We start from the raw sequence: 26051 nt of genomic DNA, 5'->3' as shown, positions 1-26051 counted from the left end.
CAGTGCTGGTCTCAGTGCACTCTATCACGGTGCTGGTGTCAGTGCTCTATATCACGGTGCTGGTGTCAGTGCACTCTATCACGGTGCTGGTGTCAGTGCACTCTATCACAGTGCTGGTGTCAGTGCTTTATATCACGGTGCTGGTGCCAGTGCTCTATATCTCGGTGCTGGTTTCAGTGCTCTATATTACGGTGCTGGTGTCAGTGCTCTATGTCACGGTGCTGGTGTCAGCGCTCTCTATCTCGGTGCTGGTGTCTGGCCTCTATATCTCGGTGCTGTTGTCAGTGCTCTATATCACGGTGCTGGTGTCAGTGCTCTATATCTCGGTGCTGGTGTCAGTGCTCTATATCACGGTGCTGGTGTCAGTACTCTATATCTCGGTTCTGGTGTCAGTGCTCTATATCACGGTGCTGGTGTCAGTGCTCTATATCACGGTGCTGGTGTCAGTGCTCTATATCACGGTGCTGGTGTCAGTGCTCTATATCACGGTGCTGGTTTCAGTACTCTATATCTCGGTTCTGGTGTCAGTGCTCTATATCACGGTGCTGGTGTCAGTGCTCTCTATCTCGGTGCTGGTGTCAGTGCTCTATATCACGGTGCTGGTGTCAGCGCTCTATATCACGGTGCTGGTGTCAGTGCACTCTATCACGGTGCTGGTGTCAGTGCTCTATATCTCGGTGCTGGTGTCAGTGCTCTATATCTCGGTGCTGGTGTCAGTGCTCTATATCACGGTGCTGGTGTCAGTGCTCTATATCTCGGTGCTGGTGTCAGTGCTCTATATCACGGTGCTGGTGTCAGTACTCTATATCTCGGTTCTTGTGTCAGTGCTCTATATCATGGTGCTGGTGTCAGTGCTCTCTATCTCGGTGCTGGTGTCAGTGCTCTCTATCACGGTGCTGGTGTCAGTGCTCTATATAACGGTGCTGGTGTCAGTGCACTCTATCACGGTGCTGATGTCAGTGCTCTATATCACGGTGCTGGTGTCAGTGCTCTATATCACGGTGCTGGTGTCAGTGCTCTATATCACGGTGCTGGTGTCAGTGCTCTATATCACGGTGCTGGTGTCAGTGCACTCTATCACGGTGCTGGTGTCAGTGCACTCTATCACGGTGCTGGTGTCAGTGCTTTATATCACGGTGCAGGTGTCAGTGCTCTATATCTCGGTGCTGGTTTCAGTGCTCTATATTACGGTGCTGGTGTCAGTGCTCTATGTCACGGTGCTGGTGTCAGCGCTCTATATCTCGGTGCTGGTGTCAGTGCTCTATATCACAGTGCTGGTGTCAATGCTCTATATCACGGTGCTGGTGTCAGTGCTCTCTATCACGGTGCTGGTGATCATCTCCTGCACCCTCTTCATAGCCTACCCTGACCTTTCCTCTCCTCCATTGCCTTCATGTGCTCCTGAGTCCTGAATTGTCAAAATTTCACAGATAAAAAAAGAATGCTTGTAGTTGTCGATCCCAGATTCACTTCATACAAGTGTTATGTCAGTGGCCATGTGGTGGGACTATGTGTGCACAGCTAGTAAGTATTTTGTGGCTGAAAATATGACGTAGGTTTTTAAGGTTCGCCTGCCATTAAAGTCAGTGGGGCCAGACCGAACTTTTGGCCGCGTTCGTGGTTCGTGTTCGCGAAACGTCCCATCGGAAGTTCATCCATCTCTACTAAAGATTGAACTCCGCCTCTCCTCAGCTTACCACCCACAAACAAATGGACAGACTGAAAGAACCAACCAAACCCTTGAACAGTACTTACAGTGTTTTTCCTCCTTTGCTCAAGATGATTGGCTATCATTGGTGGCTTCATTCGAAGCAGTTCCCTTTGCCCAGTTCCATTCAAGACTGTTGCAAAACAGTATCCTGTTTGCTTGGAACAAAACGATTCAGCTTTAGACTTGCCAATGCAGCTGTCCCCAAGGGTGTCACAAAGCCTCAGTTGGTGGTTACTAACTCAGAATCTACTGAAAGGAAAATCCTTCAGACCAGTCATCTGGAAAGTAGTAACGACGGATGCCAGCCTTTCAGGCTGGGGAGCAGTACTAGAAAAGACAACTGTCCAAGGACAGTGTTCAAGAACCAAAAGAAGCTTGCCCATCAATATCCTAGAGATTCGGGCAGTACGCCTGGTTCTAAAGGCCTGGACTTTCAGGTTACGGATTGTCCTATCAGGATCCAATCTGACATTGCCACAGCTGGGGCCTATATCAATCACCAAGGGGGCACCAAGAGTCTCTCAGCGCAGAGAGAGATGAACCATATTCTAACTTGGGCAGTGCCTATCAGCAGTCTTCATTCCGGGAGTAGAGAGTTGCAGGCGGGCTATTTGAGTCGCCAGCAGTTATTTCCAGGGGACTGGTCTCTTCACCCTGACATATTTCGGGCTGTTTGGCATAGATGGGTGACCCTGGACGTAGATCTTCTAGTGTCCAGGTTCAACATGAAGTTAATCAACTTTGTGGCCAGTACAAGGGATCCACTCACATGCGGAACGGATGCGTTGGTGACCCTGTGGGATCAGTTCTCACTGATCTATGCATTCCCCCCATTCAGTTGCTGCCTCGACTTCTTTGCAGGATCAAGCTGAAAAGAAAGCCAGTAATTATGGTAGCACCAGCATGGCCCAGAAGGTCATGGTATGCAGAAATCTTAAAGATGGCAGTGGAGGGCCCATGGTCCCTCCCACTATGGCCAGATCTGCTCTCACAGGGACCGATATTCCATCCTACCTTAATGTCTCTAAATTTAACGGCTTGGCTATTGAAACCCACATTCTGAAGAAACGTGGGCTTTCCCGGTCAGTTATCTCTACCCTAATTAATGCAAGGAAGCCAGCTTCCAGAGATATATATTATAGGGTCGGGAGGGCTTATGTTTCCTGGTGTGAATCCAAGGGATGGCACCCTTGGAGATATATCATAGGCAGAATTCTTGCCTTTCTACAGTTAGGAGTAGAAATTAAATTGGCCTTGAGTACTATTAAAGGCCAAGTCTCAGTTTCATCGGTCTTATTTTAAACTCCACTTGCTACACATTCTTTAGTCCAGGGTTTTATGAAAGGGGTGATGCGGCTTAATCCGCCAGTCAAACCTCCGTTGAACCCTTGGGACTTGAACTTAGTTTTGTCTGTGTTACAAAAACAGCCATTTGAACCAATACAACAAATTCCCCTAGTCCTTCTGACAAGGAAGTTGGTATTTTTGGTTGCTATATCCTCAGCAGGGAGGGTTTCGGAATTGGCTGCTCTTTCTTGTAAAGAGCCATATTTGATTTTTCATGAGGACAGAGTGGTATTATGCCCTCGTCCAGACTTTTTGCCAAAAGTGGTTTCAGGTTATCACCTAAACCAAGATATTGTCCTGCCATGGTTTTTTCAAAAACCATGTTCCAGGGAAGAAAAGTTACTACAATGTCTTGATGTGGTAAGAGCAGTGAAAATCTATTTAAAGGAAACTGCTCAGATTCGTAAGACTGATGTCTCATTTATTCTGCCAGAGGGTCCTAAGAAAGGACAGGCAGCGTCAAAATCCACTGTTGCTAAGTGGATTCGGCAAGTTATAATTCAAACGTATAATTTAAGGGATAAGATTCCCCCTTTTCAAGTTAAGGCACACTCTACCAGGGTGGTTAATGCTTCTTGGGCAGTGCGTCCATGGCTCAGATCTGTAAGGCCGCAACTTGGTCTTCAGTGCATACATTCACAAAATTTTATCAGGTGGATGTAAGTAGGTATGAGGATATCGCCTTCGGGCAAAGTGTGCCGCAGGCAGCAGTATAGGTCCTCAAGTCTGGGGTTACCCTCCGGGTTTTGTCTCCCTCCCTTCAAGTAGCATTGCTATGGGACATCCCATTAAGTAATTACTTAAGGCTCTGTGTCCCATGATGTACGATAAAGAAAATAGGATTTTTATAACAGCTTATCTGTAAAATCCTTTTCTTGGAGTACATCAGAGGTCCCTTCCCTGTTGTTGGGATTTAAGTATATTGCTTTGCTACAAAAACTGATGTACTCCTGGAAGGAGGAGGGGTTATATAGGGAGTGAACTTCCCGGATTGGGTATACCAGTGTCTATCACCTGAAGGTGGCCTATCATTAATTAAGTAATTACTTAAGGCTCCGTGTCCCATGATATACTCCAAGAAAAGGAATTTACAGCTAAGTTAAAAAAATCCTATTTTCCGAATTTCCGGATGGACGTGACAGTATGTATCCCATTGGCTCAAGCAGCCAGGGATAAGGATGACACCTAATAGGATGTCACATTCAATAAACACATTGTCAATACACTCTAAAGGAGTGGCTTCTGCTCACCCTTTGAAAGAGTTATCTGCTCTGGCAATGAGAAGCTGCCTAGCCATACCAGGCGAAACAGCCTATTTTACGAATTTCCGAATGGACATAACTGCATAAATTCTGTTTTGTTCAAGCAACCAAGGATAAAGGTGACGACACCTAACAGGTTGTCACATTCATTAAGAATGTGGTCAATACACCCTAAAGGAGTGTTTTCACTCACCCTATGAAAGAGTTACCGAGTAGTCTCAAAGCCTTCCCAGGCAAAAATCTACTTCAGATTCTTCCAAAGAGAAGAAAGACAAACATGACTACAAGAATGTTACCTTGTTCAAGCAACCTAGGCTAAATATGACGACAACACCTAACCGGTTGTCACATTCATTGAGCATGTGTGAAGGGGTCATATATAGTGCCATTGAGTATCTCAGAATATCCTTAGGCAAATTAACCCTTGTCAGCTTCTTCCAAGTAGAGGTGATACCTAATTTGTTCAGGCAGGCTGTGATTAAGATGTTGCTGACCAAGTTGTCATAATTAAGTGTATGGACACTCTAAAGGAATTTCTGAATTCATCTTCTTCAAGGGACATCTATTCTGGCAATGTCCAGTCTTCTATTCAGGGCCTTCTCAAGCCAATCAATCCTCTTCAATCTCTTCTGAACAGGAAGATGAGGACCACCTTTGTCCAGATTGGCAAGGTTGGTGAAATGCCTTTGAGTAGAAGTGAAGCTTTGGAAATATTTTAAGTACCTCCACGGGACAGCTTGATTGTGTCCTTATGTTGGATGGATCAAGTGCTCTTTCTACAAGATTGGAGTATGTTGTCACAGCAGAATGTCAAAGTCATCCCCTTTTGAACTGAATAATGTCCAGGGGTTGGGATCACCCCTCTGGTCAGTGTGTGTCCCTTGTGGGATTATCCATATACATGACCTTACCATCAGAAGATGTTGTGGCCTTCAATGATCGTAGAAGGTCAGATCTTGATCATAGAAGGTCAAGCCTAAATTTAATAGTGGTCAGTTTGGCTTCCTGCTTCAAGATGAATGTCTGCTGAGTTAAAGGAGACTGAAAAACTAAAGAGTCAGTTTCCATGCTCGCTCTCACTCCAGAGAGCTTAGCTTCTGCATTTCTTGCTTGTAATCCAAGAAAAGCTGGGAAGCCAACGCATAAACCAAGAAGTCAGTAAAGAGTTCCACGTCAGAATGCTTTCTGTTATTTTGGGATTGTGCCACCCATACATGCCTTGTTGGCACTATGTGGCTCCTCTGTGGACATAGGCACGGCTTTGGAGATTGGCACGTGGTCCATTAAGGCAAGCATTTTAGGCCATATTTGGAGATCTTTCATCCTTCATGCCTCAGATTGAGCCATAGAAATCGCCTCGCTCCAGCAGCTCAGGTATGCTCAGTTTAATTCTTGATCCCGTTCAAGTCGGGTTTCTGGACCAGTGGCCTAAACTTATGGTTGAAGAAACTAAATTGTCTGCAATGTTCTGGGGTAAGCTTGTCCTGGTAAAGAGGGACAGCTCAATGACTGTGGCCTACATCTGGAAACAAGGCTCAGTCTCTCCCATTCTGAAGGATGTTTCTCTAATTCTAGAATCTGTCCAGGTCAATCTTCTGCAGCTATCCTATTCATCCAGCATCTGACAGGCTCAGGCCGATGACCTGGGTCTAGAGAGGCAGAGATTAATGGATTTGAATGCTCTGTGAAGATTGTAAATACTCAGCACAGAGGTGTAGTGGTTAGCACTCTCGCCTAGCAGTAAAAAAGGTCGCTGGTGCGAATTCCAACCACGGCACTACCTGCCTGGAGTTTGCATGTTCTCCCTGTGCCTGCGTGGGTTTCCTTCGGGTACTCCGGTTTCCTCCCACACTCCAAAGACATGCTGGTAGGTTAATTGGCTTCTGTACAAAAATTGGCCCTAGTATATGAATGGGGACCTTGGATTGTGGGCTCCTTGAGGGTAGGGACCGATGTGAGTGTGCAGTGTACAGGGATAGGGACAATTGTAGACACTCACTCAGGTTGAACTGGATGGACTGGTGTTTTTATTCAACCTTACTTACTATGTAACATCACAGGACACAGAGCCATAGTAGTTACTATGTGGGATGTCCCAGAGCAATGCCAACTGAGGGGAGGGAGACACAACAAAAGTAGGGCACCATGAAACTAGAGGACTTATACTGCTGCCTGCAGCACACTACGCCCAAAGGCAATATCCTCTCACCTTTTTACATCCACCTAGAATCTGGTAAATTTATGGACTGAAGACCAAGTTGCGGCCTTGCAGATTTGAACCACGGAGGCTTGGTGATGCACTGCCCACGAAGCACTAGCACCTAGTGGAGTGCGCTTTAATTTGAGCGGGTGGAATCTTTCTCTTCAAACCATAAGCTTGAACAATCGGTTGCCAAATCCATTTACAAAAAGTAGATTTTGATGCTGCCTGTCCTCTTTTAGGACCTTCAGGCAACACAAACAAATCATCAGTTTTTTTAATCTGGGCAGTAGCCTTCAAGTAGACTTTGACTGCTCTCACCACATCCAGAGAATGTAGTGATTTCTCTCCCATAGAACAGGGTTCTGGAAAAAAAATAAGGCAGAATAATATCCTGGTTTAAATGAAAACTTGACACTACCTTCGGTAGAAAATTAGGATGAGGATGCATGCAATACTACCTTGTCCTTCTGAATAATTAAATATGGCTCTTTACAAGAAAGAGCAGACAACTCTGATACCCTTCTTGCAGAAGATATGGCTACCAGAAAAATGAGTTTCCTTGCCAAAAGGAACAAGGGAATATGCTGTATTGGCTCAAAAGGCTGTTTCTGCAACTAAATTCAAGTCCCAAGGGTTCGGGAGTGACCTAACTAGAGGATTAAGCCGTGTTACCCCCTGAATAAAACTACAAACCAAAGAATGCAAAGCAAGTGGTCATTGAAACAATATCAATAAGGCAGAGACTTGGCCTTTGATAGTACTCAAGGCCAGCTTCATCTCTATCCCCATCTGCAGAAAGTCAAGGATTCTACCTATGACATACTTCCTGGGGTGCCAACCCCTGGATTCACACCAGGAGACATATGCCTTCCAGACTCTATAATATATGATTCTGGGAGTTGATTTCCTTGTATTAATCAAGGTAGATACCACAGAACCTGATAGCCCATGCTTCTTCAGAATGTGTGTCTCAATAGCCAAACCATTAAATTTAGCTCTTGCAAGGTAGGATGGAATACCAGACCTTGTGAGAGAAGGTCTGGACGTGGTGGTAGGGTTCATGGCTCCCTACCGCTATTCTTATGATCTCTGCATGCCAGCATCTTCTGGGCCACAAGAATCACAGACTCTACTTCTTGCTTGACCCTGCAAAGAAATTGCGGACGCGGCACAATAGGAGGGAATTAATAAATCAGTGAGAACTGATTCCATGGGAACACCAAGAAATCTGTTCTGCATGCTAGTGGATCCCTTGTTCTTGACCCAAAGTTGTCGATCTTTTTGTTGAACCTGGATGCAAACAGACCTACGTCTGGGATCCCCCATCTCCGGCATATTGCCAGGAAGATATCAGGGGAGAAGGGCGCATTCTCATAGGAACAACTGCTGGGGACTCAAGTAGTCCACCTGCCAATTTTCTATTCCTGGAATGAAGACTGGCGATAGGCGAGGTACATTGTTTTCTGCCCAAGTTAAGATATGCTTCACCTCTCTCTGGGCCACATGACTTCTTGTGCCCCCTTGGTGATTGATATAGGCCACTGTTGTGGCATTGTCGGATTGGAGCCTGACAGGACAATTCTGTAACCTGATTGTCCAGGCCCTCAGGGCCAAGCATTCTGCCCGAATCTCTAGAGTGTTGATGGGCAGGGTCATTTCTGATCTGGACCATTTCCCTTGAACAGTCACCTCTTCCAAGACTGCTCCCCAACCTAAAAGGCTGGCATCTGTTGTTACCACCTTCCAGGTAACTACCAACTGAGGCTCGGCGCACCTTTGGAGGCAGACGCAATTGGAAATCTAGTGCTTGAACATTCTTGTTCCAAGCCGATAGGATACTGTTTTGCAGCAGCCTTGAATGAAACTGAGCATAAGGAACTGCTTTAAACAAAGCCACCATATTTCCCAACAACATCATGCAAAGTCGAATGGAAGGATTTTTCTTTGCCTTGACCACCTGAATAAGTTCTTTTATGGCACTGATCTTTGCCAGGGGCAAAAATAGCCTTTTCTGGGCTGTATCTATAATCAAACCCAAGTATTTAATCTCCTTGATGGTTTAAAGGAGGATTTCTCTAAATTTAGAATCTAACCTAGGTATTCCAGGTAGTTGACTGTGGTGATCATACTTTGGTCTAAGCGGGCTACTGACTGGTCTATCAAGAGTCGATCATCTAGATTCGCTATAATCGTTATACCTTGGGCCCTTAATCTGGCTAGAGGAGGGGCCAGGACCTTTGTAAACACTCAAGGTGCAGTAGCTAGACCGAAAAGGCAGAGCTACAAACTGAAAATTAAGATTTTCTACCTCGAAGCATAGATATTTCTGGTAAGCGGGAAAAATCAGCACATGGGGGTATGCATCCTTGACGTCGATTGACGCAAGAAGTTCTCCTTGTAGGATGGAGACTACTGATTGGATTGACTCCATGCGGAAAGAGCGGATATTCAGGAACCGGTTTAGATCTTTGAGATCCAGAATGAGTCTGACATCTCCATTTGGTTTTGGCACCGTGAAAAAGTTTTCATAAAACCCCAATCCCTGCTCTTGCATGGGGACCACCGAGATCACTTTTTGAGAAAAAAGATGGTCCAATGCTTCAAAGAGAGACTTCTTTTTCTCTGGATTCTTAGGAATGTTTGATCTGAGATAACACGGAGACAGGGACTCTCGGAACTCTAGCTTGCACCCTAGAGCTATTGAAGAAGTCACCCATTTGTCTTGACACACTTCCTGCCAGACCCTTGAGAACTGCAGAAGTCTTCCCCCCGCTCGAGTAAGAGGGGGCACCCCTTCATAAGGAGACTTTAGTATTTTTTTTTTGTAGGTTTCCTCCCCCAGGACTTCTGTTGTCCCTGGGGTTGACCCTGAGATTTACCTCTTGAACCTGACCGAGGAGTCGTGACTGCCTTGAGGCTGATGCCCCTGGCACTGGAGAAGGAGCTTATTTACTCCTCTTCCTAACTGGAAAAATGGTACTTTTTCCACCAGAAATTCTTTGGATGTACTTATCCAAATCATCCCCAAACATCCCTTCACCATGAAAAGGAAAACTAGCCAGAAGCTTTTTGAATGGCACCTCGGCTGACCAATTTTTCAACCATAAGATTCTACACATATGAAATAGAATAGAATAATAAATAGAATCTCTCATGGTGTCTATTGCAAAACATAATGCGCTGGTAGTTCAGCTAAATCCTGGGCCTGCTGATCAGGAATAATCTTGAGCACCTGGTCTCTCAAGGATTGACACACACCAATTGCTGCCAGCGAGTCACTGAACCTGACAGAGAAAAAGTGTTTTTTAATAGGAATTCCAACTTCTTATCCGTTGGGTCCCTAAGCAGTTGAGCATTGTCTACCAGACAAGTCAAACATTTATTCACAGAGGATATAGCAGCGTCAATTGCTGGTATCTCCCGCTTTTTAGTGAATTTCTCTTCCATAGGTTAAAGTGCTGAAAACGTTTTAGGAAGGAAAAAAAATGCTTATCTGGGTGATCCCACTCAGAATACATAAGCTTTTCTAGCAATGAATAGACAGGAAAGGAATGCACAGCTTGAAGAGGCTTTAGCGAACCCAATCAAGAAGTGGGCTTATCAACCGACTAGAGCTGGGTGATTTTCTAAAAAAAAGAAAAAAAAAAATGCGATTTAAAAAAAAAACCTCGATTCACGATTCGAATCGATTTTTTTATTTATTTTTTTTGATGGACACCGCACCGGTTCTGGGGAGCTGCAGGCAGGAGTTTTTAGGCGAGGCTGCGGCTTTGGCCTAGTCCGCAGGGTCAATTTGCTAATATTTTGATTCGATTTGACCTCTCAACTCGATTCAAGATTTAAATCGATTTTTTCCCCAGCCCTACAACCGATTCAGTTAAGGGTTGCAAAAATGTGGAACGGACCATCTCAGTAAGAGATTGCACCAACAGTCTATCAGATTGTGAAGCTGATCCTTCCGCATTTGACCCCTCAGAAGAGGAGTCATCAGCCTCTTCATGATCCCCTGAGGGAAATTCATCTTCCCCCTGCCCCGAGATCCTCAGTTTGAGGGTCCTGGGTAATGGAAAGGGACCTGTCGCATTTTGTCCCACACTGGGATGTGATTAAAGCCACTAACCCATCTTCCAAACCTATCATGGCTGTGAAAAAAAACCTCTTCAGTGATATAGACAGGGGCTGCAGTGTTGGAAACAGTTGCAACATTTAATGGCCCTGATGACTCACTCTGACCAGCCACCTCAGATCTCTCAGGGGAGGATGCCATTGTAGAGATGAGTTTAGGCTTTAGAGCTTGAAGGAGTCCCTCTGGAGCCCTTTTTTGGGGTGTTTCTACCTCCCCATCTGACCATAGCCCGATGCACAAATACAGAGATACTACCAGAAGAAATTACACCCATTGCTTGAGCAAATAGTCCAGCAACTGCCACTGCTATTAGTGCTCAGCCTGGTGCTTTAGTAAATGTGCCATGGGAATGCCTGTGTTACCACTTACATGCCCCCTTTTTTGCTCGTTTCCCAACAACAGTTACAGACAGCAAAATGGAGCTTTTTTAAAAGTACTCCCGCGCTGGACGTTGTTGCATGCCAACTCCACGCTAAGCCACGCCCCCTCCATAATCCCACCACGCCCCCTCCCCCTCTTTGTTTTTTTTTTTTTTTAAAGAGCGTTTCCCCCACAAGCTCGGGCCTCCGATCCGACGTGTGTGTGTGTGGGGGGGGGGGGGGGGCTGCTAGGAGGCTGTGACAAACTGCTGTGCTGGAAAATTGAGCAGCATCCGCCGATTGTTTCTAGCTTCCCCCTCTATCCAGAAAGAGGGGGAGAGCTTTTGTCCAGGTGGGGGTGTTTTAGGAAACCCCCCCCCCCAACACCTTACCGGAGGCCTGGGACTGCTCACTGGAGGGAAGTCTGCAGCTTCTGCTGATTACAGAGTGATCTGAGGAAAGCATGAAAGGTATGTGCTCTATACACCTCCCAGTGTTGACTTTTAGGCATGACAACATTTACTTTTTAAAGGAGACGATTCATAGGAGAATTTAAAATTCCTTAGTAATCTCCACTTGCCTTTCCAGCCGCAGGGATTCTGTGGTAAAACCAACAGGCCCAATCTTCACCCCTTACGGTGGGCTCTGTTAAAAAACCTTCAGGAACCGGGCCCTTTTTTATCGGAGGATCCACACTCCTGGACCTGTAAAGCACCCCGCCAGGAAAACTTTATGGCTGAAAAAAACAAAGCACTGGATCCCGGAGTCCAGCTCTCTAAATAGAGAAGTGTTATGGGCTAAACCTCGTTTCTCCCACCACGAGGCCCAGGTACCATACAATTAGGCCTGAAAGGTCACTTTGAACGGATTCAGTTGCATAGCCTGCCCCAGCAAGGAATATTCCGGTGGAGCTCAGCACAGCACATCTTTACTCGTGACCAACACCTAAGACACTGGCGTTAAAAATGAGGTACTCCCAGTAGTGGGAGGGGTTATTTAGGGAGTGGACTCCTTGTCTTAGGGTGTGCCAGTGTCCATCACCTGAAGGTGGCCTATAATATACATAGTAACTACTATGGCTCTGTGTCCTTTGATGTACGATAAAGAATCATCTCAGGGTCATCAACTGCAGTCATCTTTGGCAACAGGTGGCTTACCCGAAAAGACAGTACGGGAATCACTGCCAGCCTCGGCCTGCTGCCTTTACTGAAACGGTTTTATGATGACCTCTATTTGTTGTTGGTGTTTCTGTTCCCGCTGTTCCAGCGATTTCTGCTGAATTGCAAATCTCTGTTGCAAAGTTGCATTTGTCTGCTGTTGGTTTGCATTTGCCAGAGCAAAGCCAAGCTGTCTCAGTAGCTCCTCCATGCTGGCCTTACTTCACCTGCCCTGCAAAACCTCCACCATATGTAAGGGATTAGCTCAGTAGCAGGGTGTGCATGGGTCACAGCACAGTGAAGTAGGCATGGAGGATCTTTGTGAAAGCAAAAACTGGTTTACTTAAAAGTCTGTGGTTACAAAGTGCAGGCATCAAAACCGGTAAGATAAAACAAAACAGAAAATAACCCTTGCCTCTTTTAGCATCTAACTACCAAAACACAGGGACCTGACCACTTGTTCTGCCACAGCCTACCACTGCCCAGACACTTGGTGTATACACAGAAATAAAGAGAGGCTTTTAGTCACACAGACTTAATCTCACCATTCAGAGGTATTGCTGTGCCCCAGTCTGCCATGCACAAAGATCTGGTTCCAGGTTGGGGACCCTTGTTGAAGCAACCTGGGAGTTTTATAGAGCCCTGAGTGCTTTATCTGTTACGCCTGAGCTTGTTGACCCTTATTGAGCCCAAAAAGGCTCACTACACAGCACAAACGTAAAAGCAATCAGTGTACAGCATGAACCTGTGACAAATATATCTCCCATCCTGGACACAACGCCAGGGTCTGGAAATGGTCAAGAAAAGGACACATGATTCGCACTTTTTACTGAGTACAGGACTACAGAGCATTGATTTTGAGTGGGGAAAACTGCTTTTGCAGCTTACCCCCCGGGTTTTGGTATTTCCGAATTGGGCTCCATAGTTTGGAGATTTCAATGTGCCTTGGGAGGGAAGAAATCTCCAACCCAGGCCTGGGTTTTTGTGGACATCAGCAGGGAGGGTGCCCAGGTGCATTCAGCATTGCATTTAATGGTGGTCTGCTAAGAGTTGCGAGTGGAGTTGGTGTCCCAGTCGCTGCCATTGGGAGAGAACATCTCTGTGTGAGTCCAAGAAGCTCAAAGCTGTTTGTGTGTGGAAGAGCTGGTGGTCTGAGAAACCAGTACCAATAGCAGCAGTGCTTCTGAAGAGTTGCTGGAAAAGAACCCCTGTGTGGAAAATCTTATGTTACACAGACTCTATTTGTCTTTTAATAAAAAGCCCTACAACATGCCCTACAACTGAAGTGCTGACTAACGTAAACTCACTTGAAAAAGCATCTACCACTAAAGCTAACCAACCCTCATGTTACAAGTAGTGTTCAGATGTGGGCAAGCAGATGGTGAAATCCAATTCTTTGCTCCACAAGTGAGTTGTGTCAGGAATTGCTGCTAGTTGTGTGTGGCAGCCAGGGGAATGGCATTCTGGGGGGCTTATTTTGATCAACTGTGTGCATGACTGCAACAGTGGGACAGTTGAAGCAGAAAAAGATGCAGTCCTTGCTGAGCCAAAGGAAAGAATGCTATGGATAGAGGGTATCTCACCACATTCCCCAGCCAGGCCAGAAAATTCAACCATGTGTTAATTAGCTGTGGACTGATGCAAACTGGTCCTGTCACCCTCAGCTAAAGGGGAAGTGAAGGACATTGTCCCTGGCAACATGAACCCAGGTATGCCACAGCAGGATTATGAATAGGGACATGCTATGGCCCAGTGTCCTTAGGCACAGGTCAGGAAGCCAACCAGGAGTTGAAGCAGAGTATGGTCATCCATGGCAGCAAAGACTAGGCCAGCCTGCAGGTCTGGAGTTCAAGGAGTCTGCCTGCTGGGGGTTGTGGTGTCCTCAAGAGATATCCTGTGGCAATGAGAGCCATTAAGGAGATGCCAAGGAGTTGAGGCTTGGCATCCAGTACCATGCTTGGAGTGTGGTCAAGTGGGTCATGGTATCTCTACTTGGCCCAGGTTCTGGAACACTGCCGGAGAGCCTGGAAAGGCTGCAGTGTCACCATGTGGTCACATGGGGGCAGTAGCCTGTGAGGAGGAAGCTGAAAAGAAGTGCACTCAAATTAAGCCTACAACACCTGCTACAGGATCTTGTAATGCTGGTGCAGTTTATGGGATTGATCCCAGTAAAGCAGGAGTATGTCTGGCGGGGAAATCTGCTGAGTGTATGACCATGGACTTGCTTTGGTATGCTACCCTGTGCAGTGGGGATACACAGGTTGAAGCTCAACCTGCAGCAAGGTTAAGAACTCAAAAGGACTTGGGGACTGTGCCTGGGGTAATTGAGCAGAGTGCTGGGAGAACTGAACTAGGAGTGACCAAAACAGTCCAAGTGCCATGTTCCCTAGTGACAGGTGCTGCAAAGATACTCAGGGAAACCTCTCAGGAGCCCACAGTGATGGAGCAGAGGCTTTTCCAGGTTAGCAATGGAGCAGTGCAAGTAAGAAAGAGTACCTTTCCTGTTTAAAGCTAATAATACTAATGATCATGCTGACCTGGAAAACCCTCTGCTTTGTCACTGTAGGATCCTGGGAGGTTTCCTTGGGCATCTCCTGTAGCACATGTCACTTGGGAATATGGCACCAGGACTGTTTTGACTTAAAACCAGCATCGGTTCTTATTTGCACACTTAAAAAGTCAGGATTTTTTTAGGATTAGAGTCAGGTGTATGATTAACCAATTATGCCAAGCAAGTGCTAATGATCATCAATTTCAAATGTAGGTTGTAACTGCCGTTAACTGAAACAGAAACAGCTGTGTGGAGGCTTAAAACTGGGTGAGGAATAGCCAAACTGCTACTAAGTTGAGAATGTGGAAGACCTGTCATACACCATGGAAAGACTGAGGACAGCAACAAAACAAAAGGTAGTCATTCTGTATTTGCAAGGTCTCTCCCAGGCAATGATGTCAAAGCAGAACAAACAATGGGTAGCGACGCAGGTTATAGTATAATGGTAAGCAATGTAAGGCCGCGTACACACGGGCGGACTGTCTGACGGACTTGGTCCACTGAAACGTGTTTCAGCGGACAATCCGCTCGTGTGTGGGCTTCAGCGGACTTTTTCAGCGGACAGTCTGGCGGACTAAGTCTTTCGGAATTTCCGTAATATTGTCCGTCCAAACTTGGTTTCAGCGGACAGTCCGCTCGTGAGTAGGCTAGTTCGACGGACTAAGTATGGCGCATGCTCAGAAAGGATTTACACGGCCGAAGGTTGCATTGCAGTGTATTGGACGTCGTATTTCTAGTCCCGTTGTACGTGCTGTACACGTCATCGCGCAAGCTTTCGGCGGACTGTCTGTTCATCGTGTGTGGTCAAGTCCATTCATTCAAAAGTAGGACGGACTGTCTGTCGGATTGTCCGACGGACTTAGTTGGACGGACAGTCCGCCCGTGTGTACGCGGCCTTAGTTCATATAATAGTCCTTTGAGCTTAAACGGCTCTGTTTGAGGTGAACAGTCTGTATTGTTAGGGCAGCCTTGTGAAGGGAGTTGAAGCCACTCCAAATATGTGAAGAGAAAGACAAAACAACAGGCGCCTCTTAGTAAGACTGATTAAGATTTAATAGCCAAATGCATTAAAAGACTCACATGTAGGTATATGTTATCAGGCAAAGGGAAGTCCAGTGTAGTTACATTCTATCTCTGTAGTCAGTATGGTTGTAAGCTCTGTTTGTCCATGTAGCCGGCATCCTGTTCCACAGGAGACTTCCGGTATTCGGGCAGGATCAAAATCGAGGCCTGGAGCGCAGCCGGACGATCACAGAGAGGGCTGGAGTGCAGAGTTCGGTGAAGTGCCGTAAAACAACGCATTTCTGAGCATGCGCACCAAGGTAATACACGAGGTGCGTGCTCCTTTTTAAAGCTTGAGCTTACATACATAGAAGATCTATGTTAGTTGTTCAACTATGAAACAACCTAGTTACTGATTGCCTTCAAAAAACGTGTGCAAGTGCACTCAGAAGAATTGATGCTGTTTGAAGACAAATGCTGTTCATTTACTTCCCATGTCAATTGATTAAAAAATCAACCTGTTAACACTTCTACTTCTAAAAGCATTCTAATTTACAGTGTGCATATATATATATATATATATATATATATATATATATATATATATATATATATATATATATATATATATATATATATATATAATATATGAATGAAATATTTGTATAGCGCACATCGCGAACTAAATTGCCTCAAGGCGCTGTGACAAGCTTTGGTCATCAGTTAGAAGAGGAAGTTCTTGAGTTTTTTACGGAAAGCCAGGTGGTTTTCTTCCAGGCGGATGTTGATTGGTAGAGCATTCCATAGCCGAGGTCCTTGGACAGCGAATCTCCGATCCCCCTTAGATTTGTACCGGGCTTTTAGTACGAGAAGGAGGTTTTTGTTGGCTGATCGAAGACTGCGGTTTGGTGTGTAAAGATGTATTTTCTCAGCTAGGTATTGCCGAACTTCTCTATGCACGCATTTGTGGGTGAGGCAGAGGGTCTTAAATGTGATCCGACTTTTTACAGTTAGCCAATGTAGGCTCCTCAGTGAAGGAGAGATTGGTTCCCAGGATTTTTTTCCTGTTATCAGCCTTGCCGTCTTGTTTTTGATCAGTTGTAATCGCGCAAGTTGATATTGTGGTAATCCTATGTAATGTATGTATGTATGTATGTATGTATGTATGTGTGTATATATATATATATATATATATATATATATATATATATATATATATATATATATATAGAGATAGAGAGAGAGAGAGAGAGAGAGAGAGAGAGAGAGAGAAATGTTTTTCACAATATTAGATATCACAACCAATTGAGCTCCGGAAGATTTTACCCCCTTCATGACCAGGCCATTTGTGCTATTCGGCACTGTGCTACTTTAACTGGTAGTTGCGCGGTTATGCAAAGCTGTACCTAAATGAAATTTATATAATTTTTTCACACAAATAAAGCTTTATTTTGATGATATTTAATCACTGGATTTTTTATTTTTTGCAGTATAAAAGAAAAAAGACCCAAAAATTTAGAAAAAATGTTTTTTACTTTTTTCTATAAAACATATCCAATAAAAAAATTAAAAGGAATCAAATTTCTTCATATATTGCTGCCAAAGTGTAGATGTCTACATGTTACATAGTTACATAGTTAGTCAGGTTGAAAAAAGACACCTATCCATCAAGTTCAACCATGAAATGTCTTCGATAAAAAAAAATCCCAATAAGTATATTGGTTGGTTTGCATGAAAGTTATATGATGTGATCTGGAGTTTTCATTTATTTATTTTTTTATACTACTTATGGCAGCGATCAGTGACTTATAATGAAACAGCGATATGTGGCGGGCAATCTGGCACTGGCGCTGGGGGGGGGGGGGGGGGGGTAACTGACTAACTGCCACTGACATCACCAGTGACATTAATATGGTGATCAGTGATAATGCTGTACTAATGACACTGACACTGGCTGGGAACAGGTTAACATCTAGGGCAATCAAGGGGTTAAAAGTGTGCCTACCTATGTGTAATTTGCGTAAAATGTGCTGCTTTTTACTAATCTCTCAGTTTCTCACTCCTGCTTTGCAGGGATGAAAAACTGACAGATTCTTTCCTCTGTAAAGAGTTCTGTGTTTATCAACACATGGCTCTGGGCTGTGATAATCAGCAGGTCTCAGCTGTGAATCATGTATGCACCCTAAACCTAGAAATAGGCAACGACGTATGGGTGCGTTGTTTTGCCTACAGCGGTTGCCTGTCCTCAGTACATGGCAGGCGGTCGGCAAGCAAATAATAAATATAATTTGATTAATATTAATACTTTGCTCTTTTTGAATTTGGATTAGCGCAGCTCCAAATACTCAAGTCAATAAGTGAACATGTATGAATATAGAAAACCAGTAAGTAAAATCTCGTAACAGTCCAACAGGGACAATATTTGAAGCTCAGCCCCTGATAACGTGTTATGACAATGCATGGGGCGGAGCCAGACACCGTGACGTTGCCACGCATGATGCACACGGAAGTACACCGATCAAGTTCCTGGTTCTATTTACTTATGGTGCTTGTGTTTAACAACACGTGAGTGTATTTAACCATTTTTTTAATAAAGCATACAGGATTTACACTATTGGGAGAGCTTGGCTCTTTTGTTGCTCTTTATACATGTGATGGTTTGAGCTGATCTTGGCAAGAAGTGGTGGATTCCTATAACTTCATTTTCCCTATAGCTTTCTTTACTGCTTTGCACATTGTGACCACTTTTTCACAGGGGGTGGAACTGGTAATCCGCCATGTTTGTACTCTACCCAAAAATTTTATTTCAACACCAAGGAAGGGTCTGAGTTTTCACATCACACCACATAGTTTTGTCAGACATATTCACGTGTTGTCCTTGTCCGGTTGTTATGTGTTTTCACGTATTGATTTTCTATATTTTCTATTTCTAACTCTCCCTTTCCAAACTTGGATTCCACAGTCCAGAAACTGTACAAAATGGCTCAGTTCCCCACCAGGCATCTATAACACAACATTATGTTGTGGGACAAATTGGTTAAGTCTGGTTAAGTCAAACATCAAAGACAGAGTTTATCTCTGGTCTGGTGGCTTAGGGGTCAAGCTCTGGAATTGGGAAATCCTCCCTTCCACGGTGCTGGAAGATCCTAACAATGGATGACTGCTTAAAGGGCTGTGGAAATGTCCTACGATGTGGTGCAGGGGACTTTTATTAGAGGAATTTTGTCACCTGATCAACTTTCTGAAGCAATACTGGACACTGTAAAACACAAAAGTGCACAAAAAAAAGGCCCAAACACACTGCTCAGCGCTAAGGATGAATAATCCTCTTAAAGTAATAGATGTCTATATCACAGTTTATGATCTTAAATTCTAAATAGCAGCTACTGAAAATTGAACAAATATGTAAACAGATGATGAAATAAAAACGTTGTACAACTTTAAACCATCATAGAAACGCTCATGTCAATATAAATGTCTAGGACATGCTAATATACATTTCCTTATAAAAGAAAATAGATAAGTCAGTCTGCTGAAGTGGTTTCAGGCGAGTAAAGAAACTTTTCTTAAGGTGATAAAAGTTTATCAATCCATGCACCAAACACCAGGCTTGTCACCACGTGAGTAGAAACTCTCCTCTGTGGGGTTAAACTCACCAGAAATCTGGTAAAATCAAGCATCCAAAATATATCTATATTTCCACTTCTCAAGGACATACACTGATTGCCTGTATTTTATAAGGTATGAGCAGCTCCAATATACCAGAGTCATGTGAAATGGTAAAGGTTCACATAGCGTAATCCCGTTTAAATGTATTTATTGAAGCCATATAACAACCCCCTTACAGATTATACTTACAAGATAAGATAAAATATGAAGCATAAAAGCACACCGTAGCGTTGCTATCGATTGCTAGCAACGAGGAGACAACCGTGTCAACGGGAACCGCCACGCTTAGCTGTTTCCTGGTTCCTCAGCTGTCGGTGACCCACAAACATCACTTCTGGCTATTGTGGAGATCACACAACTGACGCATTTGTCACTTCCAACTTCATCTGATGAAGCTGATGCAATTTTTTTTAAACAACAGGAGTGCTTTATTGTCAAATAATTATAGACAGTACAGTAAATCAGAAGAAAGAGGGTCAAACCACATCAAGTCCGGAGCATAGCATGGTACAATACAAATTTACATATATTAATACAATCGATTTATCAAGAGTCAGTCAGCAAGACATAGTATTAGAGATTTTACCCAGGTCATCAAGATGTTTAAAGGCACGAGCTACCGCTGCAGAGCATCCAACAACAGATATCAAACAATAGTGTAGGCCGCAGCAAAAAAAATAAATAAAGGAAGGGAGAGGGGGAGAGAGAAAAAAAAAAGTGGGGGGGGAATGAAGGGAAGGGGGGAAGAGGGGGTATGGAAGAATGGAAGGCCCCCCCCAGGGAACAAGGGGGAGAAAGAAGACCCCCACAGCCAAAACAAGAATATCTAACCAGATGTCCATGGGAGCCAGACCTTGTCGAATTTCCATGGACAGCCTCGATTAAGGTACGTTAACTTATATAGTGGTAAGACATTATTCAAGTTTTTTTCCCATAAAGCTACACTAGGCGGGGTAGAGGAGGTCCATCTACATATTATCTCCTTTTTAGCGTAGAAGGGAAGATATCAAACCAGCAGCTTAGAATGGTATGGTTTTTGTTCATCTTCGTGGATGCCCAGCAAGGCCAACTCAGGATTCCTGGGGACATTCAAGCCAATCCGGGTATTTAAGTTATCAAAGATCTCTCACCAAAACCTGGACAGCTTACGGCATTCCCAGAACATATGAAGGTACGTCCCAAGCTCCGACTTACAACGGGGGCAGTGAGGATCTCTGGAAGCCGACGCAATTTAAACAGAATGGACGCGCAAGGTCCCCAGCTGATGCCTGTAAGCATCAGATGTTTTTTCACCTATGCATTAAGGTGAAAAAACATCTGATGCTTACAGGCCCCCCTGCCCCCCCCCCCCCGTTTACTTACCCAAGCCCTCGAAAGTCCCGCGTCATGATAATGCTGGCTTCTCGGCTCTTTATTTGATAGATTAATAGCAGTGCAGCCATTGGCTCCCCAGTGTTGCCCTCATCTTTATACTCTGACCCCTGCTCGTTACCTTTCACTGATCTTTTCTCACCCCCCTCAGTTGAAAAGCTCCTTCAACCTTCTGGCCATCTTCTCCTGCAACAAATCTTAACATGCATTAACCACTTAAGGACCGCCGCATGCCAATGTACGTCATCAGAATGGCATGTACAGGTACAAGCACGTACATGTACGTGCTTGCCTTCCAGCGGGTGGGGGGTCCGATCGGACCCTCTCCCGCTGGATGCGGCGGTCCGTTTCGCTTCAGGAGCGATCCGGGATGAGGGGATGGCCGTTGGTTTCTGGCCACTCCCTCTTGATCGCTCCTGGCGAATGAGAAGCTTCCTCCTGCTGTGTATAGTAAACAAAGGCAGGGAGGAAGTGATGTCATTCTCCTCGGGGCGGTCTTTTTGACCGGACTACGAGGAGAACACTGAAAGTAAGTGCACCAAACACTACACTAACATGTAGGCACACATAGGCACACAAACGCCCCCCCTCCCAGTCACAGTGTCACTGATTGCAGTGATCATTTATTTACTGATCACTGCATTCAATGTCAGTTGTGACAGTAAAAAGTGTCAGGGCTGTTACTGTTAGGTCCAGGGTAGCCCCCTACCACCCCCCAATAAAGGTTTAACCCCCTGATTGCCCCTAGAGTTAACCCTTTCACCCCCTTTTGCCAGTGTCACTAAGCAATCGTTTTTCTGATCGCTGCATTAGTGTCGCTAGGTAGCTAGTTATTTTTTTAGGTTCACCGCCAGGTTTTTATAGCGCTAGGTACCCGATATACTACCCAATAATGGTTTTAACCCCCTGATTGCCCCTAGTTAACCCTTTCACCCCCTTTTGCTAGTGTCACTAAGCAATCATTTTTCTGATCGCTGCATTAGTGTCGCTAGGTAGCTAGTTATTTATTTAGGTTCACCGCCAGGTTTTTATAGCGCTAGGTACCCCGATATACTACCCAATAATGGTTTTAACCCCCTGATTGCCCCTAGTTAACCCTTTCACCCTCTTTTGCCAGTGTCACTAAGCGATCATTTTTCTGATCGCTGCATTAGTGTCGCTAGGTAGCTAGTTATTTTTTTAGGTTCACCGCCAGGTTTTTATAGCGCTAGGTACTCCGATATACTAGAAAAAAAGAGGGAAAAAACTGCGCTAAGCTGAAACATAAAAATTAATCATATGTGATACTCTTAAATGCGAAAGATTTGGCTGCAGCTTAACTGTGTCACATAAATACAGCAAAACAAAACAAAAAATAATAAGCCGCGCTAAATCACATAAACATCAAATTGTGCAAAAAATTGGAAATTAATCATGAACTATTAGTATCCTATACACATAAATTGATATGCACTTATGTCATAGATAGTAAAATACATATATGAGTTATAAATTCAGGCCATGCAAATTGCTCATTCCTTGCAGTATAAGATCACATAGCAGATGCGTATAATAGTACAGACTCTAAAAAGACAGCTCTAAACAAAACACACACCCAGTGTATGAACAATAAGTCCGTGTATAAAAATCACAGCAAACTACTTTCAAAAACTGTGAATAAAGTCCTCCACAGATAAACCGTAAAGGATCATAGAAAATCCACTGCTGGGTCCATTTAAATAGTGCTTGATCCACCACCAAAACACGATTAAATTTGCCGCTTACCAGAAGGACATGACCCCCCACTACAGAGGGTCACAAAAAACCTTTGGATATAAACTCGTCTTCCAGCCAAGAGGGGTCCTCAGTTTTCTCCTTGCGTCACCACTCCAAATAAGGGTTGTGAAGAAAACACTCCCAGAGGTCTTTCTTATAGATCCAGAGAGACTCAGGGTAGGAACATCAAAGCCATAGAAGAAAGATAGAACTCCAAATAGTGTAAAACCCTTTATTACTAGAGATAAAAAAGTAAAATTGCACTTACAGTGTATAAAAGATCAAAAAGCCTTGAGTCCGTTGCGCCGGCCGGACGCATACAGACAGACCCGTTCTCCTGGAACCGTTACAAACACGAGGTGACTTTTTTTATCTCTAGTAATAAAGGGTTTTACACTATTTGGAGTTCTATCTGAAAAAATTTCAGAACCCCCTGATTGCCCCTAGTTAACCCTTTCACCAGTGATCACCGTATAAGTGTTACGGGTGACTCTGGTTAGTTTGCTTTTTATAGCATCAGGGCACCCACCATTTATTACCCAATAAAGGTTTAACCCTCTGATCACCCGGCGGGTGATATCAATTAGGTTTTAGGGTCAGGGTCTGCGTTGCCCCAGGAAGCGCTAGGTTAGTGCCAGTACCGCTAACATCCACGCGCAAAGCATAAACCTCCCGTAGTGGTATAGAATCTGAACAGATCAATATCTGATCTGATCAGATCTATACTAGCGTCCCCAGCAGTTTAGGGTTCCAAAAAAACGCATTGTTAGCGGGATCAGCCCAGATACCTGCTAGTACCTGCGTTTTGCCCCTCCGCCCAGCCCACCCAAGTGCAGTATCGATCGATCACTGTCACTTACAAAACACTAAACACATAACTGCAGCGTTCGCAGAGTCAGGCCTGATCCCTGCGATCGCTAACAGTTTTTTTTGGTAGCGTTTTATATTTAAATCTGTGAAGGCAGTGCTTGTATTTTGGGGTCCCGTACGTAGCTAGGCTCCCAAAAAGGCTCCCGTACTTGGGAGAAGCAGCAGAATTTATTTTGGGGTGTAATTTGACTTATGCCCATAGCATGTGTGAGCAATATATCATTTAGTGACAACTTTGTGCAAAAAAATTAAATAAATATAAAATATTTAATGGACTCACCATGCCTCTCAGTAAATAGCTTGGGGTGTCTACTTTCCAAAATAGGGTCATTTGGGGGGGTTTTGTGCTATTTTGGCATTTTATGGCCTTCGAAACTGTGATAGGTAGTGAGGAGTGAAATCAAAAATTTGCACCCTTAGAAACCCTGAAGGCAGTGATTGGATTTCGGGGTGCCGTACGGGGCTAGACTCCCAAAAAGTCCCACATATGTGGTATACCCGTACTCAGGAGAAGCAGCAGAATATATTTTGGGGTGCAATTCCACATATAACTATGGCATGTGTGAGCAATATATCATTTAGTGACAACTTTTTGTAAACTTTTTTTTTTTTTGTGTCATTATTCAATCCCTTGGGACAAAAAAATAAAAATATTCAATGGGCTCAACATGCCCCTCAGCAATTTTCTTGGGGTGTCTACTTTCCAAAATGGGGTCATTTGGGGGGGGGGTTTGTACTGCCCTGCCATTTTAGCACCTCAAGAAATGAGATAGGCAGTCATAAATTAAAAGCTGTGTAAATTCCAGAAAATGTACTCTAGTTTGTAGAAGCTATGACTTTTGCGCAAACCAATAAATATACGCTTATTGACATTTTTTTTACTAAAGACATGTGGCTGAATAAATTTTGCCCTAAATGTATGACTAAAATTGAGTTTATTCGATTTTTCTTATAACAAAAAGTAGAACATATATTTTTTTCTCAAAATTTTCGGTCTTTTTCCATTTATATCGCAAAAAATAAAAATCGCAGAGGCAATCAAATACCATCAAAAGAAAGCTCTATTTGTGGGAAGAAAAGGACGCAAATTTCGTTTGGGTACAACATTGCATGACCGCGCAATTACCAGTTAAAGCAGTGCCGTACGAAATTGTAAAAAGACCGCTGGTCCTTAGGCTGAAAATTGGTCCGGGGCTGAAGTGATTAATAAGATTATTCCCATTAAGCAAAAAAGGTAGACCAGTGAAACTGCATGAAATTGGTGACATTTACACTTTTACCCTAACATGAAAGCTTTTGTGGAAGCATTTAAAACTAAATGTGGTGCCAAGTGATTCTGTTTTTATAATCAAGGCTTTAGAGGAGTTGAATTGGAAGCTCATTGGTTCACAAAAAAATTGTCTTCAGATGTATTTTAAAGGTGGTGTTTGTTACGATCTCTATATGTAGTCAAGTAGTTGATAATGTCTGTAGGTGAGAAATCCATTTAAATAGTATTTACCATATTGTGTACTTGTAGAACTGTGCAGATGTTGACTGTATAGCTACTGTATATTTTATTTCTTTAGGCTCAGTTCACATTTAGGTGTTCATATTTTACAGGCGTTGTTTCGGGCATTTTTTTCAGGTGTTTTTGTAGAATTTTGTACAAGCGATTTCAAGATTAAAAGGTGACGAATGTAAATGCAATAAAAGGCCTGTAATCTGCCAAAAAAGAAGCTTGTGTACTTTTTTGGGCGACGGGCATTTTTCCTTTGGCAACAGAACACTCAGATTCGAACAGGGGCCATTGAAATTAATGGGATTTGTCGTGTTGGGCATTTTTAGAGCTGAGGCTTAGAGAAGAAAAACACCCAAAAATGTCTACATGTGAACTGAGCCTTAGTTTAGTCTTTTTTAATTTGATTTAGTTGTAAAAGGGTTTAGTTAAATTGCATGTCTAGCCAAAAGGATTAGGGAAAGGTGACAATGGATGTACTCTATGAAAAGGGAGAGAATCTGCAATAGGAACACAGATTTCAATAACAAATCTGATGTAGGTTTATGCTGCGTACACACGATCGGAATTCTTGTTGGAAAAAGCTCTGATGGTTTTCCCGACGGAATTCTGACAGAATTCGGCTCAAGCTGTCTTGCCTACACATGGTCACATTAAATTCCGATCATTTATAATGCGGTGATGTACAACACGTACGACGTGACTAGAAAAAGGAAGTTCAATAGTCAGTAGCCAATAGCTTCTGTCTCGTAGTTGAATCTGAGCATGCGTGATTTTTGGCATGTCGGAATTGCATACACACGATCGAAATTACCGAAAGTTTAGAATAGAACGTTTTTCCGTTGGGAAAATTGAGAACATGCTATAAATTTTTGGCTGGTGGAAATTCAGACAGCTAAATTCCGATGGAGCATACACACGGTCTCATTTTCCGATGAAAAGCTCTCATTGGTCTTTTTCTGGCCGGAATTCTGACCGTGTGTACGCAGCATTAGCCTTTTTCCTACTCTCCAAAAAGTTTGTTTTGGTCTGTGTTGCTGTGGGAGATTAGTCCTACCTTCTGTTTAGTGAAGTCTTTATCAACAAGTTGGGAAGTTAGAGGAAACTTATGTAATGGATCTTCATATAGCAGTAAAAACCCACCAGGGATTCTAATACTTTCCAGAAAAA

The 26051-nt window shown here is 43.9% G+C and overlaps 1 protein-coding gene across 1 annotated transcript in view; it reads left to right on the top strand.

Annotated features, from left to right (window-relative positions):
• The window catches only part of SLC22A3 (solute carrier family 22 member 3), a 494822-nt gene that overhangs the window by 325050 nt on the left and 143721 nt on the right, over window positions 1–26051 (top strand). The gene's annotated exons all lie outside the window — the stretch shown is intronic.

Source organism: Lithobates pipiens, unplaced genomic scaffold (genome assembly GCF_037356315.1).
Source record: "Lithobates pipiens isolate NorthernLeopardFrog02 unplaced genomic scaffold, aLitPip1_a1.2 Scaffold_18, whole genome shotgun sequence".
Lineage (NCBI taxonomy): Eukaryota > Metazoa > Chordata > Amphibia > Anura > Ranidae > Lithobates > Lithobates pipiens.
The sequence above is the reverse complement of the archived record's forward strand: the minus strand, read 5'-3'. Positions and strand labels throughout refer to the sequence as shown.